We start from the raw sequence: 12,818 nt of genomic DNA, 5'->3' as shown, positions 1-12,818 counted from the left end.
CCTCAAGTCAGGAGGCAAAGTCGCCCCAGCTGAGGGCCGCTATTCAGACTTGGCTTGAAACAGTCCTGATTTAAATTGTTTTCTGCTTGCTCAGGGTAAAAGCCTCCATATCTGCGAAGGCATTTTAAAAAATCTTGACGATCACAAACAGTGGTCTGAATGACAGTCAGTTCAGAACTGGTGGGCTGGGCGCTGCTGACCACGGGGCTCCCCCAGGACAAGCGCTCACTGGGCACTCAGAGCAGCCAGCCAGGCGCCCACTCCTCTCTTCAGCATTTGCAGAGGTGGAAATTGAGGCCCAGAGAGTTGCACGAACCTGCCCGAGGCCCACCACTCCGAGGCAGTGAGGTCTTCCCAGCACACCCCAGAGTTGGCAGAGTCAGCCCCTGCTCTGCCGCCTCTGAGGCCTTTTGCTCTCGTTTCCTGCACAGGCCTCCATGCACACGCTGTGTCCATTTGACAGGTGAGGAAGCTGAGGCCCAGAAGGAGCAACTCACTGCCCAGTGATGGAGTCGCTTTCCGGCAGCAGAAGGATTCGGACCTTCCTCCAGCCATCTCGCTGCCTTTCAAAAACCAGGCAAGAAGCAGGAGTGGGGCTTCTGGGGAGAGCCCAGCAGCAGCTGTGCACCCTAAAGGACACCTGATGCCTGTCACTGAGCCCGGCAGGTGACACGCCCCTCATTTCCCGCATGGCTGTCTGGTTGCTGTCAGACTCAACCCAGTGAGGAGGTCAAACCTGGTCCAGACTCCATTCCCTAGCCCCCACCCTGGGGTCATTCAGGCCCTTCCCACTCTCCACAAGTGCCTATTGACCTCTGTCCTCAGGCGTGTCCTTTCACAAAAGGTGGCCCTTATAGCCCGCATGCAGTGACTCAGGAGTCTCCCCACTGAGGCCCCTGAGACTTCCACCCTAGGGAATAGGAGCTTGTTTTTTCCCTCAATTCCCTAAGGACCCGCCCCGGCAACCACCAACTCACCAGGCTTCTGGTGGCCACGCCCAGCTTTGTGCAGAGACTTCCAAGCAGACCCACTGGTTTCCATCTGCCCTCCACCTGCAGCATGCTCAGCCCCACCTGAAGGGCAGAGGCCACCGGCCGCATCCAGCAGGTCCCGCCATGGCTCTGAGCATCTTGTCCAAACAGTTCTGCATCCGAAGGCCTCGAAAGGTGACTATGGGTCAGGCAGGGCTACTTCCGGGGGTACGCCAGCTGGTCCAGGCACAGCCCTGCCTCCTTAACCCGCTGGTCAGCATAGGGCGAGCACGAGGCTGGTGCTGCTGCCCCCAGGGGAGACAGCCCAGGTCCAACAGGGTGGGCTGGTGAGGCTAGGAGGGGAAGGGACCGCCAGTTGGGGGCTGAGCCCCTGCATGCCCCTCCCCAGAGGGCTCACTGCAACTCCAGGACCTGGAAGAGCCTCACAGGGCAGCTGAATATCCAGGCTCTCTCTCTAGAGCCTGGGCAGGGGGCCTTCAGAACCCCGTGGTCGCCCGTCTTGGGAACACCCTGCACTTGCAAACCAGTGGAAGGAACAAACATGAAAATGTGCCGGTGGCAGCGTGCAGACTGGGAAGGAGTTGAGATGTCCCAGACTCAGTTCGGTCCCTTCTAGGTTTCCATCTGGGAAAAGCTCCATGCCTTCCCCGTCCCACCTGCATCCCAGGTTGCTGAGGAGAGGCGCTCAGCTCCCAGTGACTGAGCACTTGGGGCTGATGGTAGAGAAGGACCTGGCGGAGGCCACAGGTGGGGACACCTGGGCACCAACCAGGAACTCACATTCACTTTAGGCCTGCAGGGGAGGGACCTGGAGGTCCCCTGCACTCTGTTCTGGAGATCTCCTGTCTGGAAGTCATTTAGAGCAATTAGAATAAGTCTTCATACAGGAAGACTGGAGGGGTCTGGAAAGATCTAAGGATGGCAGAGAGGGGTAAGGGCAACAGGACTTGGTCCAGGGGTGTCAGGTTCTTAAAGCATCCTGGGAAAGATGCAGCTGGGAACCTGGAGTGTGACAGAAGGATCCCTTTGAGCAGGAATGCAGGACAAGACAGGGGTCCCGAAGTTCTGGAGATCCTCCCGGATTCTGGTGGCTTCGAGTTTTTGGTGGGGGTGACAGTTATCTGGGCTCAGGAGTGGAGAGGAGGAATCCACAGCTCTGGCGAGTGTGGGCTTGGGGTGCACATGCATCTGTGATCATGGCATTCTCCTGCGTCCCTAAACGTGAGACCCCCACAAGACTGACCCGGCTCACCACCCACCCACCCCGCCAAGCCGCTGGCCACCTTAGGCGCGTTGTCGCCACCCTCGCAGGTGCGCGTGAGCCCGGAGTACCACGCGGGAAGGGCGCGGAAAGGCCGAGCGCTCCTCGCGCGGTGCGGGCGGGCGCCGGGGTCCGCAGGGCGCCGCTCCAGCGCGGATCCGCCCGGGTTTTGCGGCCGCCGCGCCCTCCCTCCCGCCTCCTCCCTGCGCCGCTCCCTCGCTCCGCCTCGCGCGGTTGGATCAGTCCTCTGGCATTTCCTGCAGCCGGGCCGCGCCGCCAGCTGAGCCCCCGCGCCCGGCCCGGCCGACCCGGCCCGGAGCACCGAGCGCAGCGCCGCACGGTAGGAGCGCGGCGGCCGGGCGGGGGCGGGCGGGGCCGGGAAGGCCGAGCGGCGCCGAGCAGGCCCGAGCACCCCGCGGGCCGCCCGGGGTGTCCGGGCCCCGCGCCGCAGACCTGGCGATCCCCAGGGCGGGCGCAGCCCGCGACTCTGACAGGCGCCCGCGCGGGGAGCCCCGCTGGCGGGGAGCGAGGTGCAGGAGTGCCCGGCGGCGGGTGCGGCCCTTGTGGGACCGGCGTGCCCAGCCTGGTTCCCCACTTGGCGGAGCTTAAAGGGGCCGAGAGGAGGGCGGGAGGAAGGCAGCCAGGGAATGGCTGGACCGCCGCAGACCCTGGGGCGGAGGGGCTGGATCCCCAGCGCAGCCCTACCGACCAGGAGGTGTCCCGAACCAGGATCTGGGACCAAGTGTGTGGCATCCCAGCCCCAGGCTTGGTTCCCTGGGGGCTGTGTCTGGGTCCATAGAGCAAGGGGCTGCCTGGACTGTGTGCCACCACCAGGACCCCTGCCTTAGGCTGTGCTCACCACAGCCTCCTCTCCAGGCCCCTGAGCCTCTAAAGAAAAGGAGGGAGCAGGGCAGACACTGTGTGGGGCCTGAGGCTCCCATGGCCTCTTGGGCACTTGAGGATTCGGGTGGGAGGAGGGTGGAGCTGCAGGGGGGGTGGTCATCAGCTCCTCCAGCTGCAGGTCCTGTCTGGGCTCCCCAGCAGCCCCCAGTGGCTGGAGTTAGGGTTTTCAGTGCTCCTGCCCCTCCCTACCTCTGCAGGGACAGACGGACCTCTCCACCTCTCTGCCTTCACCCACCTTGGGCAAAGCTGGGCCTGCCTTCTTGGAGTCACTGGTCACTTTTCCCTCCCTTTTCTCTCTGGGGCTTACTAACTTGCCACCCTCTTGTCTCCCTAAGGTGCAATTTATGTGTCTGCCTCTTTGCCCGCTACCCTGCAGAGATCCTTTTGCAGGCCCAGGGGCAGAAGTAGGGGCATCAGGGCCTGGAGAAGGGGTCATGGCCTTTGGGGTGGACATTACCTTCTTGGGTCTGTGCACCAGGGCGGATCCAGGTCCCAGACTGAGCAGACGCCTGCCTCTCTGAGGACAAGGGCAGAGCGTCTGTCTTTGCTACATTTTCACCCCCACTTCCTTGTTAATGCAGGCCCTGTTCACCCTTGAATGTGACAGGATTGGAGAGGAGCAGAAAGAGCGGGGTGGGGCTTTGCAGGTGGCAGGCAGGTCAGCGGAGACCTGGGAACTAGGGAGTGGCATCTGGCTGGTCCCCTCCAGACCTCAGGCTCTGGATCTGCAGATCCATTGTCTGCCTGCACGTGCGTGGGGCAGGGTGGTGGGCCCTTTAAAGCAAGCCCCGGGTACCAGGGAGGCGAGTGCCTGGTGTCTGACTAGTCTGCTTTAGAAGGTGACAAGCTGTGTGCAGGTGCTCCCACCCGCAGCCCCGGGCCTTGTCTCTGCACCACGGTTGAACGCAGCAGTGAATCCTGGGTGTCATCGGGCTCCTCTGCGCCCGGTGATCTGCCTAGCCCAGAGTGGGCCAGAGGTCCCCCGGGTCCTTCAAAGCCCCACTTTTGGTGCTTTACAGATGCTCAATGTCACGCCTCACCCCCCACCCAACTGTCCACCATTCAGAGAACATCCAGGGTCAGTTCCTCTCATCAAACCTGGGCCTCCTGGCAGCCCTCTGAGCACCCATGGTGACCCGTGTGTGAGCCTGGGAAGGGCGGAAGGACTCTGTGCCCAGCCAGTGGTTTGAAAGCTGTTGTGTGTCTCTGGCAGCTGGGTCTGGGGAGTGTGCCCATAGCAGCCCGCCCCATTCCCCTTCCTCTCTAGGGACAAGGGAGTCTGGGTGTGGGACACAGCTGAGACACCTGGTGGTCCTCCCAGGAAGCTGAGAGATTGCGGTGCTGAGCAGGGACAGGGGACGCGGCACTGCAGAGGGACTGAGTGTGGGGTGCGTGCTGCTGGCAGGAGCCAGGTAACTGGCGGAAGGGAGCCGTCCAGTGCAGACCTGGGTTCAGGGATGGCAGGCCCAGGTGAGCATGTCACGTGTCATGGTGCAGGACAGTGCCTCTGCCCCCTGATGTCCCCAGGCAGTTCAAGGCTGCCATACAGGAAGAGCCTTGCTCTCAGGTGGCGGTAGTCTCAGGATGTATTCAACCTGCAGCTCCTGGAAAGGAACTGAGATCCCAAGGGTGAGGCCGCTGGGCTGCTCAGGAGTGCTCAGGGTTGGCAGGTGGTGGGGCACTGCAGGGTGGCCCTGCTGCTCATTTGGAGAGATGCAGGGGCAGATATGAAAGGCCCAGTGTGGCTGGGGAGCACAGAGGATTCGGACTTGGTCGCGGCCTTCTCTTAGCATCATAGAGTTGGAGCCTGGCCATGCCAGCCTGTTCGTGAGTGCGGAGTTGCCTTGTGTGGGTGTCCCAGCTGAGGGGCAGGCCCAGCTGCGTCCCCAGGGCCAGGCTTGGGATGAGAGGTCCTATGGGACAAAACAGTGACTCCAGCTTGGACTTGTTTGTCCATTATGGTAGCAGGAGAGCCTGCCCTCCAAGATGAGGAATGTTGCAGGACCAAGACGTGGGTCAGGCCGGAGCTGTTCCAGGGACCCGGAAGAGGGAGTCCCTGCCACAGGGATCACAGGCCTATGAGGGCGGCGTGCGGGGCTCAGTGACCATTGAGAGGCTAGGATGGACCTGGCCATCACAGCCTTATCAAGGTCATTCAGGTCATTGAGACAGTAAGAGAAGGTCCCTACTGCTCAGGACATGAGGCTTGTAAACCCACACAGAATGATCTAGAATACCCAAATCTCAGAGCCCCCAGGCTGAGCGCAAATGCTTCACTCAACCTCTTGCCCCTGGGCCCAGCCTCCCTGCCTCCCAGCTGCCCGGCTCGTGCCTGGAGCACTTACAAGCGCTCCCTTCCTGCCCACCTGGTCCTCTAGCCTGCAGCCACATGGTCTTTAAAAATATAAACCACATCACGTAACTCGCCCCCTCAGTTTCCTACACCGTTTCCCGTGGGTCTCAGGCTGAGTCCGTGCCCCACGAGACCTAAATGCCCCTCCTCTCCCAACCCGCACTCACAGGGACAGGGGCCCAGCCCAAGATGGCTTTTCTTACCAAGGGCCCCTGCTGCAGCTCCTCAGGTCTCTGCACATGTGGTTCCATCCAATTCAGGTCTCAACCCAGATGTCACTTGTCTGAGACACCATTCCTGTCCTGAAGCGCCCTGTTCTAAAGTAGCTCATGTCATTGTTTGTTTTAGCCTTTATCTGAAGTTAGCACAGGTTTTCATTTGTGTCATTGAATGTCTTAATATAGAGCAGGTGGGTCAGCTGGCCATGGAGGGTGCTGTCACCTGATGTCATTCTCTGTTGCCTGTGTGCCTGCTCCAGGCTCTGTACCCATGGCCTGGCACACAGTAGGTGCTCCCTGTCCACATGGAGCTCCATGTGAGGGAGAGGCCTAGACTGCAACCAGCCCCCACCTCGCCCCCCCACCTGCCTCCCAGGTCCACCAGCTTCAGGAAGTAGGAGACCGCAGCTCTATTTCCTCCTTCCTAGGATGGAGGCCTTCCCATTTGGTCATTTCTGAATTTCATGGGGCCTGCGGCATAGTCTGATCCCAAAGGACGCCCGTTAGGTGGGGTGCATGCAGCAGGTGCACCAAGCTGCTCAGCTCCCGCCCTGACCCTGGCAGACATGAAGCCACAAACTGAAGGGGAAACCAAGGCACCATCTGTTCATAAAGTCTAAGTGAGAAATGCAGAGGGGGGTTTGGGGAACCTCGCCCACAGGCTGCTGGCCAGGCCACCCTGTGACCGAGTAGGGACTCTGGAAAGCTGGTGGGGGCCCACAGCTGTGGGGGCAGAAGCTCATCCCAGGGGTAAGCAGAACCCCACCCCCCTGCCCAGTACAGCCAAGGGAGGGACCAGCCAGGCCCCAGGGCTCCTGAGCAGGGAGAACCCAGCCTCTGGGACCTAGCAAGTAGCACTGAGGGCACTTGGTGGCCCACGCCTTTGTCCCCTCCCTTACTGGCTGGCTCACGAGGAACCCACTCTCAGTGGTCCCCCTCACCCAGCATGGGGGAGCATGTGTGGCCCACATGGAGGGTTGCGGGACTGCTGTGCCATCTCTTGGGGTGAATATGGCACATGGGGGTTGGGGGAAGGTTGGGGGGAAGTGGAGCAGGATGGTAGGGGGCCTTGTGGCTCCAGCGGGAATTTCCATGCTCAACTATTGGGGTAGATATGACAGCATTGATTACAGGGCACAGTCTTTGGGTCCATGGCATGGAATTTCTATTGGGGCGAATGCAGCGCCAGGAGTTGGGGTTCTTAAGCAGGGGAGCAGGCTGCCTGTTGCAGGTGGCTCCTGTCGAAGCACCCCTCCTTCCTGCCATAGGTCAGTGACCAGCTTCCCTAGGAGGCCAGCGGGTGGGGAGCCCTGGGGGCTGACCGGTGGGTGCAGAAAAGGGGTAAGAAGACTCAATTTCCAGTTTAGAGGGTGAATTTCACCCCTGGCGGCGTCAGGAAGCCATCCAGCCCCGGTAGGACAGCCTGGGACACACCAAGTTCAGAAGAGGAGGGTTGGGGAGGTGGAGGGAGGGTCCACGTGGGGTTCTGCACCCAGGGAGGGCCAGGGGATGGCAGGTGGGGGTGGCCCAGGAACACAACCAAGGAGCTCGGAAACCCTTGCCTGGGGCTCTCAGGGTGGTGGTGGCGGCACATGGATGGCTTGGAACTCTGCAGGCTGGCTCTGAGCCTGACGTCACAGGCAGGAAGGGAGGCTTGGCTGGCCAGCGCCTGGGTGAAGAGCCCTGACTGTCTCCAGGTCTTCCAGTCCACCAACCTGACACATCCGTGGCTCAGGCCCTGGCCAGCCTCTCCTGGACCCACACCCTAGGCCCTGGAGAGAGGCCTGGACAAGGCATCTCTCTATCTCCTGCAATTGGGTTGGTGCCTGGTGGAGTGGCAAGGGAAGCCAGAGCAGAGCAGCCACCTCGCTGCCCTGACTCAGCACCAGGGACCTGGGGTCCCCTCCAGGAATGGGCCATGTGCCCCCACCCTGGCCTACCCCTGGCTGTCCTGAGCTACCTCCTCTGAGGGTGAGCCCTGAGCTATGCAGGGAGCCAGTCTGTGGGAAGTGGTTACCTGGACCTGGTCTCGAACCTACGTGTCGTCACCTGTAGAGTTGGGATTGTAACGTGTCCCCAAGTGGAGCAGGTCCAGAGATCCAGAAAGGGGGGCTGCCCCCTCCCACCCTCCCGAACAGCCAGCCCCTTGGTGGTCAGGGACCAGGCCAGGGGCTGGGGGCAGGTGTGCTAGGGCTAGCTCGAGCTCCAAGGTGGGCCCATGTGGAGCCAGGGCCCGCAGAGCCCCCAGAACTCCCAGGCCCTGCTGCCCATTGCCGTCTCCTGGGTGAAACCTGGCCCGCAGAGCCTGGTGCCCCGCCCCTTCCACTCTGTGCTCCTTTCTGCAACCCCCTCGGGCTGCCCAGCGCAACCCAGGCTGGTGCTGTTGAGAGCAAGGCCAGCCCAGGCTCACGGTCTGCCCGGCTCCCATTTGAGGGGAGAGGGAGGGGCCCCGAGAACACAACCAAAAGTTGGAAAGCTGCGAAACCGAGGGGCTGGGGTCTTGCCTCCCTCCCTCCTTCCCTCTGGCTCTGAGAACCCGTGTCCTGGGTGTGTGCCTTCGGCTGCTGCACCCGTGACCTTCCCATGTAGATCCCGGGGCAACAGATGACTGGCGGCTGGAACCACTGCCCCACTCTGCCACCTGACCAGCCCTGCTCCCCTGCAGTCCTGGGAGCAGAAAGGAAAGGAAGGGTCAGCTGCTGAAAGCAGCCCCACCATGGCAGCCAGCCCTTTGCCTGTGCCCCGTGGGTCCTCTGATCTCTGAGGCAGAGGAAGAAGCACCCCGCAGCGTTTCCACTTCCGGCCTGACTCCCGCGGGGGCGTGTGGCCCCCCACTGCTGCGAGGCCTAGATTCTGCCTCTGAATAGCAGTGTGTGGGATGGCGGGTCCCCGAAGGGCAGGGCTGCTTGGAGGACAGAGGATGCCTGGCCACACGGGCTGGGAGCATTTGAGGTGTGAAGACGAGGCCTCGAGCTGGAAGTGTAAGGCGTCACGCCCGTGTGCAACCTAGGGCCGGGCCACGTGGGGACAGGGCCTGGTGGCAGGTCCTGTTCAAGTGGCCCCGTCGTCCTTACAGGACAGGTGGGCGAGCACTTGTGGAGGCTCCTAGGTGTCCCTGATGAACACCCCTGAGGGACTAATGGCTGCCGTGGTCCAGGCACGTGTGGTGCCAGCTCCTGGGGACCCCACCCTCACTGCCCTCGCCTCCCAGGCACCCCAGCTGGCTTTAGCCGCCTGGGTCCTCCTCGTGGTGGCCACCTGCCCTCAGCCAGTGCCACCTGGCCAGAGCGGGTGGTGCACCAATCTCCCCCAAGCAGGGGCGTGCCCACCCTCACCCCTGCTCTCCAGGACTGCTGGGGACTCACCCTGACGTGACTTGGGCCACCCAGGCTCACGGCTGAGCCAGCTGGAGCAGAGGGCCAGCCGGCCGGGGCTCCCTACCACCCACACCTGAGTTTGCAGATGCCTTCCTGGGCCTGGAAAGCCTCTCCCGTCTCCATCAGGGCACTGACTCCATGTCCGCAGGGCCCCTGGCACTGCCGGGTGTGCAGTGAATACTAGGGAACTTGGCACCAGGCCGTGGCCTGCCTCCCAGGGGGCTCCTGGACTGCTACCTCTGTTCAGGGTGAGCCTGCTCGAGTCCGACCTCACCCTGCGCAGCCCCTTCCCCTCCCCTAGTGGCCAGGGTCTCCTGGCTGCTCGCCAGCCTCCTTCCGCTGGGCCCCAGCCAAGTGGCTCCTGTCTAGTGCAGGAGGGCACCTGTTTTCTTCTTGTGCAGGTTGACAAGCCGCGGCTTCTGCTAGCTGGCCTTGGTCATCTTGCTTTGTAGAGGAGTGGCTCGCTGGGTCATTGGCCGTGGAGCCACTTGTGCTGGGCTGCAAACGCCGGTGCAGTGTGCCACACCGCCACCTGTGCCAGGTGGAGTGAGCGGAGCGAGCGTCTGACCTCAGGAGACTGTCATGGGGAAGGACATGGACGATCAGTGAGCCGGGCGCCGTCCCCACCCGCGTGGCCCTGGGCAAATCCCTTAAGTTCTGGGCCTTGGTTTCCTCCTCTGTGACGTGGGCCTCTGCAGTGCCAGCCTCCTGGGGTGCTTCGAGGACTTGGCAAGAGCCAGGCCTGCGTGGGTGTGTGGAGGTGGCCCGGGCACCCAGCTCCGGAGGTGGCGTGCGCTCGTGATGGGAAGCTTTGATCAGAAGTGAAACATTGTGAGACTTAGACACAGGACCGGCCTTGCCTCGCTGAGGCTGCAGCGGCCCTGTGCCCGGCCTCCGGGGAGCCGCCCGCTTTCCACGTGCCGCCCAGGCGTGGGCTCACGCTTCCCTCTGCAGGTGGGTGAGTCCACAGTTGCAGCAGCAGTTGTCGCTCCTCACGTCCCTCCTTGAGCCCGTCATTTCACGGGGCCAGGGAAGCTGCGAGCAGTGGCCCACAGCCGCCTCTAGCTTCTGCCAGAGCAGTTAGGAGGCCTTCCTTGCTTCCTGTACCCTCGGTCCATCCCCATCCCTAGAAGATGCTGGACTTGCTTCCATTCCGTTTCTGGAGCCAGTTCTGTGGTCAGGCTCCTGGGGCAAGTACAGAGCTTCACCGGAACCTGGGCCCAGGAAATGGGCCCAACAGGTGCCCGTTGCAGCCAGGTTCCTCTGGGGCCCACCCCTGACTCTCCTGGCCTTTGGGGCCCACTGAGGAGTCCCCAGGCTGTCTCGTCCCCTCCTCCTCTGCCTTCAGAACAGGCCTTCAGGGAGCTGAGCCGAAGATGTTTGCTGGTGTCCCCCAAAGGTCTTGCTCAGTGACCCGCACATTTTGTTAATAAAAGACCCAGTAGTAGGCCTGACCCTAAGGCCCACAGGTCGAGGAGGGGCTCTGGCTGAGGGGCCTGGGGGGGTCTCACAGCGGCTCTAGGTAGCCGGGATGCGTTGCGTGGCCCCTGTATCTTGATCAGAGCCTGTCCTACCCAGGAGTGCCCGAAAGTGTTCTGACCCCACCTTCCAGTCTTCGCTGTTTGGTGCCTGGCCCAGCCGGCCCGGGGCGGAGTCTGCAGCCCCGCTGTGCTCTGGACCTTGGCAAGCAGGGCCTTCCCAGGGCAAGCAGAGTCTTCACTCGGGTCGTCCTGCATGTGCAGGGCCACCACACCCACCTGCTGCCATTCCCACCTCAGGATTGTCCTCTCTGTCCCGGCAGCCAGGATCTGCAGGCTGGGCAGGGCCGGGGCACGTTAGTGCCCCATCAGCTTGGCCGTCTGCTGCGCCTGGCCAGCTCCCTGCTGGAGGGCTTTCCGCAAGCCTTTCCTCGCAGGTGGGTGGTGGAGGGGACACCCCAGGCTGCCTTTGGTCTCCAGGTCACGGCCTTTCAGGCGCCGCCCCTGCCCCTGAGGCTGGACCTCCCACCCTGTGCTGTGGAGTGAGGGGCCTGGGGACTTCCCTGTCCCTTCCTCACCAAGCGCCATCTGCAGACCCTCCGGGTGCCCCTCGGTGCCCGTGGGCCAGGAGGTGTAGGTACCGGGAGCCCCTGCGGCACCCCGGATGCCACATGAGCACTGTGGAGAGCCCTGCAGGTGGAGAGGGAGCCGGAGCCCCAGCTGGGACCTGCTTCATCCGGCTTCACCGTGGAGCCTCTCCTTCGGCCCTGCTGAGGGTCCCTCACAGCAAAAAGAAAAGTGGAGGTCTTTTCTGAAGAGCCCTGGTGGACATTGGTCCACCCTGGAGGCCTGGCCACCCAGGTCCCTCGGGAGGTCTCCTGGCTTGGGACTGTGACCCCAGCAGCCTGTGCCTATGGTTGGTTTAGATTGCAGTTCGGTGAAAGGCCGACTTCCCCCAACACACACATACACACACCATTCGTTATTTTTACACCATGGTGGCTTTTTGGTTTATTTGTGATCCCGAATGTTCGAGGAGCTCCTGCTGTTTGTCTCTGGTAGGCGCCTGTCCCCAGCAGCGGCCATTCATTATTGCCGGGACTCAGCCCTGCCTGTGAGGGCGCTGGCGTCTTGGTCTGAGGAGCCCAGGCCCTGCCTGGTCTGGTGGAACTGGAATGGCCCCCAGGAGCACAGGCCTTACGAGCCGCTTCTTTGGGCCAGGATCCTTCCCCAGACAAGCCAGCCAGCTCCACTAAGAACCAGATGTTTGACGGGCCTTTCCACGCCCAGGGGAGTCATTCCAAGTCTGTGACGTGACAGCCGTCAGCAACCTTAAGCCTAACTGAAGCGTATGCACACCAGGAGTGAGTGGGCACGGAGGCCCAGGGAGGGTCAGTGGGCAGCAAGGCCACAAAGGGAGGTGTTCCACATTTACTTTGGCTGCTTAGGCCTCTTCTCTTTCCTGTGTTCACCACTGAGTTCTGCATTCTTGATGAAAACCCAGCATTTACCCTGTGGCTGTGGATGACATGTGTTAGGCACTCGGGCTGCCCTGGCGGCTCCCGGCACAGCTGTGGGCCCACAGGGCAAGCCGGCACCTGCCATTTCCAGGTGTGGGACCAGGGCTTAGAGGCCTTGTGCCCTGCCCAGGCAGCGGTGCTGCAGAGGGAGGGCATGGGACCTGGTAAGAGATTTGAAAGAGGGAGGTTTCAGCTGGCGGGATGCAGGCAGGCCCCGGAAGGCACGGGGCTGTGAGACCACCAGGAAAAGGGACAGAGGGGTCTCACCACCTGGGCAGCCTGCAGTCTGAGGGGCCTGCAGAGCCGTGACCGAGACCTGCTTGCCCAGGCTCGGCGACTTGGCCTGGCAGTTGGCGTGCAGTGGGCCACAGGGCCATCCCCTTAGCAGCTCCCGGTGCCTGCTGGGCCCTTGGCGAGCCTGGCTGTGGTTCTGTGGTTCGCTTCCTTCTTCCATCCTGTGCTTTTTATCTCAAGGAGCTTCAAGTCATGGCCAAAGGTGCAGATTAGCACCACCTGTGGTAAATAGCAGGTCGCAGTGGAAACGAGCCCAGCGAGCACCAGACCTGAGTGCAGCTGGTCTGCGGGGCTGAGTCGAGGAGCGCGGGGTCTGGCTGGGGGTCTGCGGGGCAGCCCTGCTGGAGCATCTCCTCTGCTGCGGGCACGGCGGAGGCCGCCCGCCTCTGCAGGAGACAGGAGTAGCCCCAGGCACAGGAGAT

General features: G+C 62.4%; 1 protein-coding gene across 1 annotated transcript in view; it reads left to right on the top strand.

Annotated features, from left to right (window-relative positions):
- The first annotated feature begins 2,455 nt into the window (after nt 1-2,455).
- Osbpl5 (oxysterol binding protein like 5) overlaps nt 2,456-12,818 on the top strand; it is a 55,341-nt gene continuing 44,978 nt past the window's right edge. Inside the window, exon 1 of the mRNA XM_047517468.1 lies at nt 2,456-2,593. The gene's annotated coding sequence lies outside the window, so the exon portion shown is untranslated. The remainder of the gene's footprint in view (nt 2,594-12,818) is intronic.

The sequence above is a fragment of the Sciurus carolinensis genome, chromosome 11 (genome assembly GCF_902686445.1).
Source record: "Sciurus carolinensis chromosome 11, mSciCar1.2, whole genome shotgun sequence".
NCBI classification, from domain to species: Eukaryota; Metazoa; Chordata; class Mammalia; order Rodentia; family Sciuridae; genus Sciurus; species Sciurus carolinensis.
This window is presented reverse-complemented; position numbering and strand designations above follow the sequence as displayed.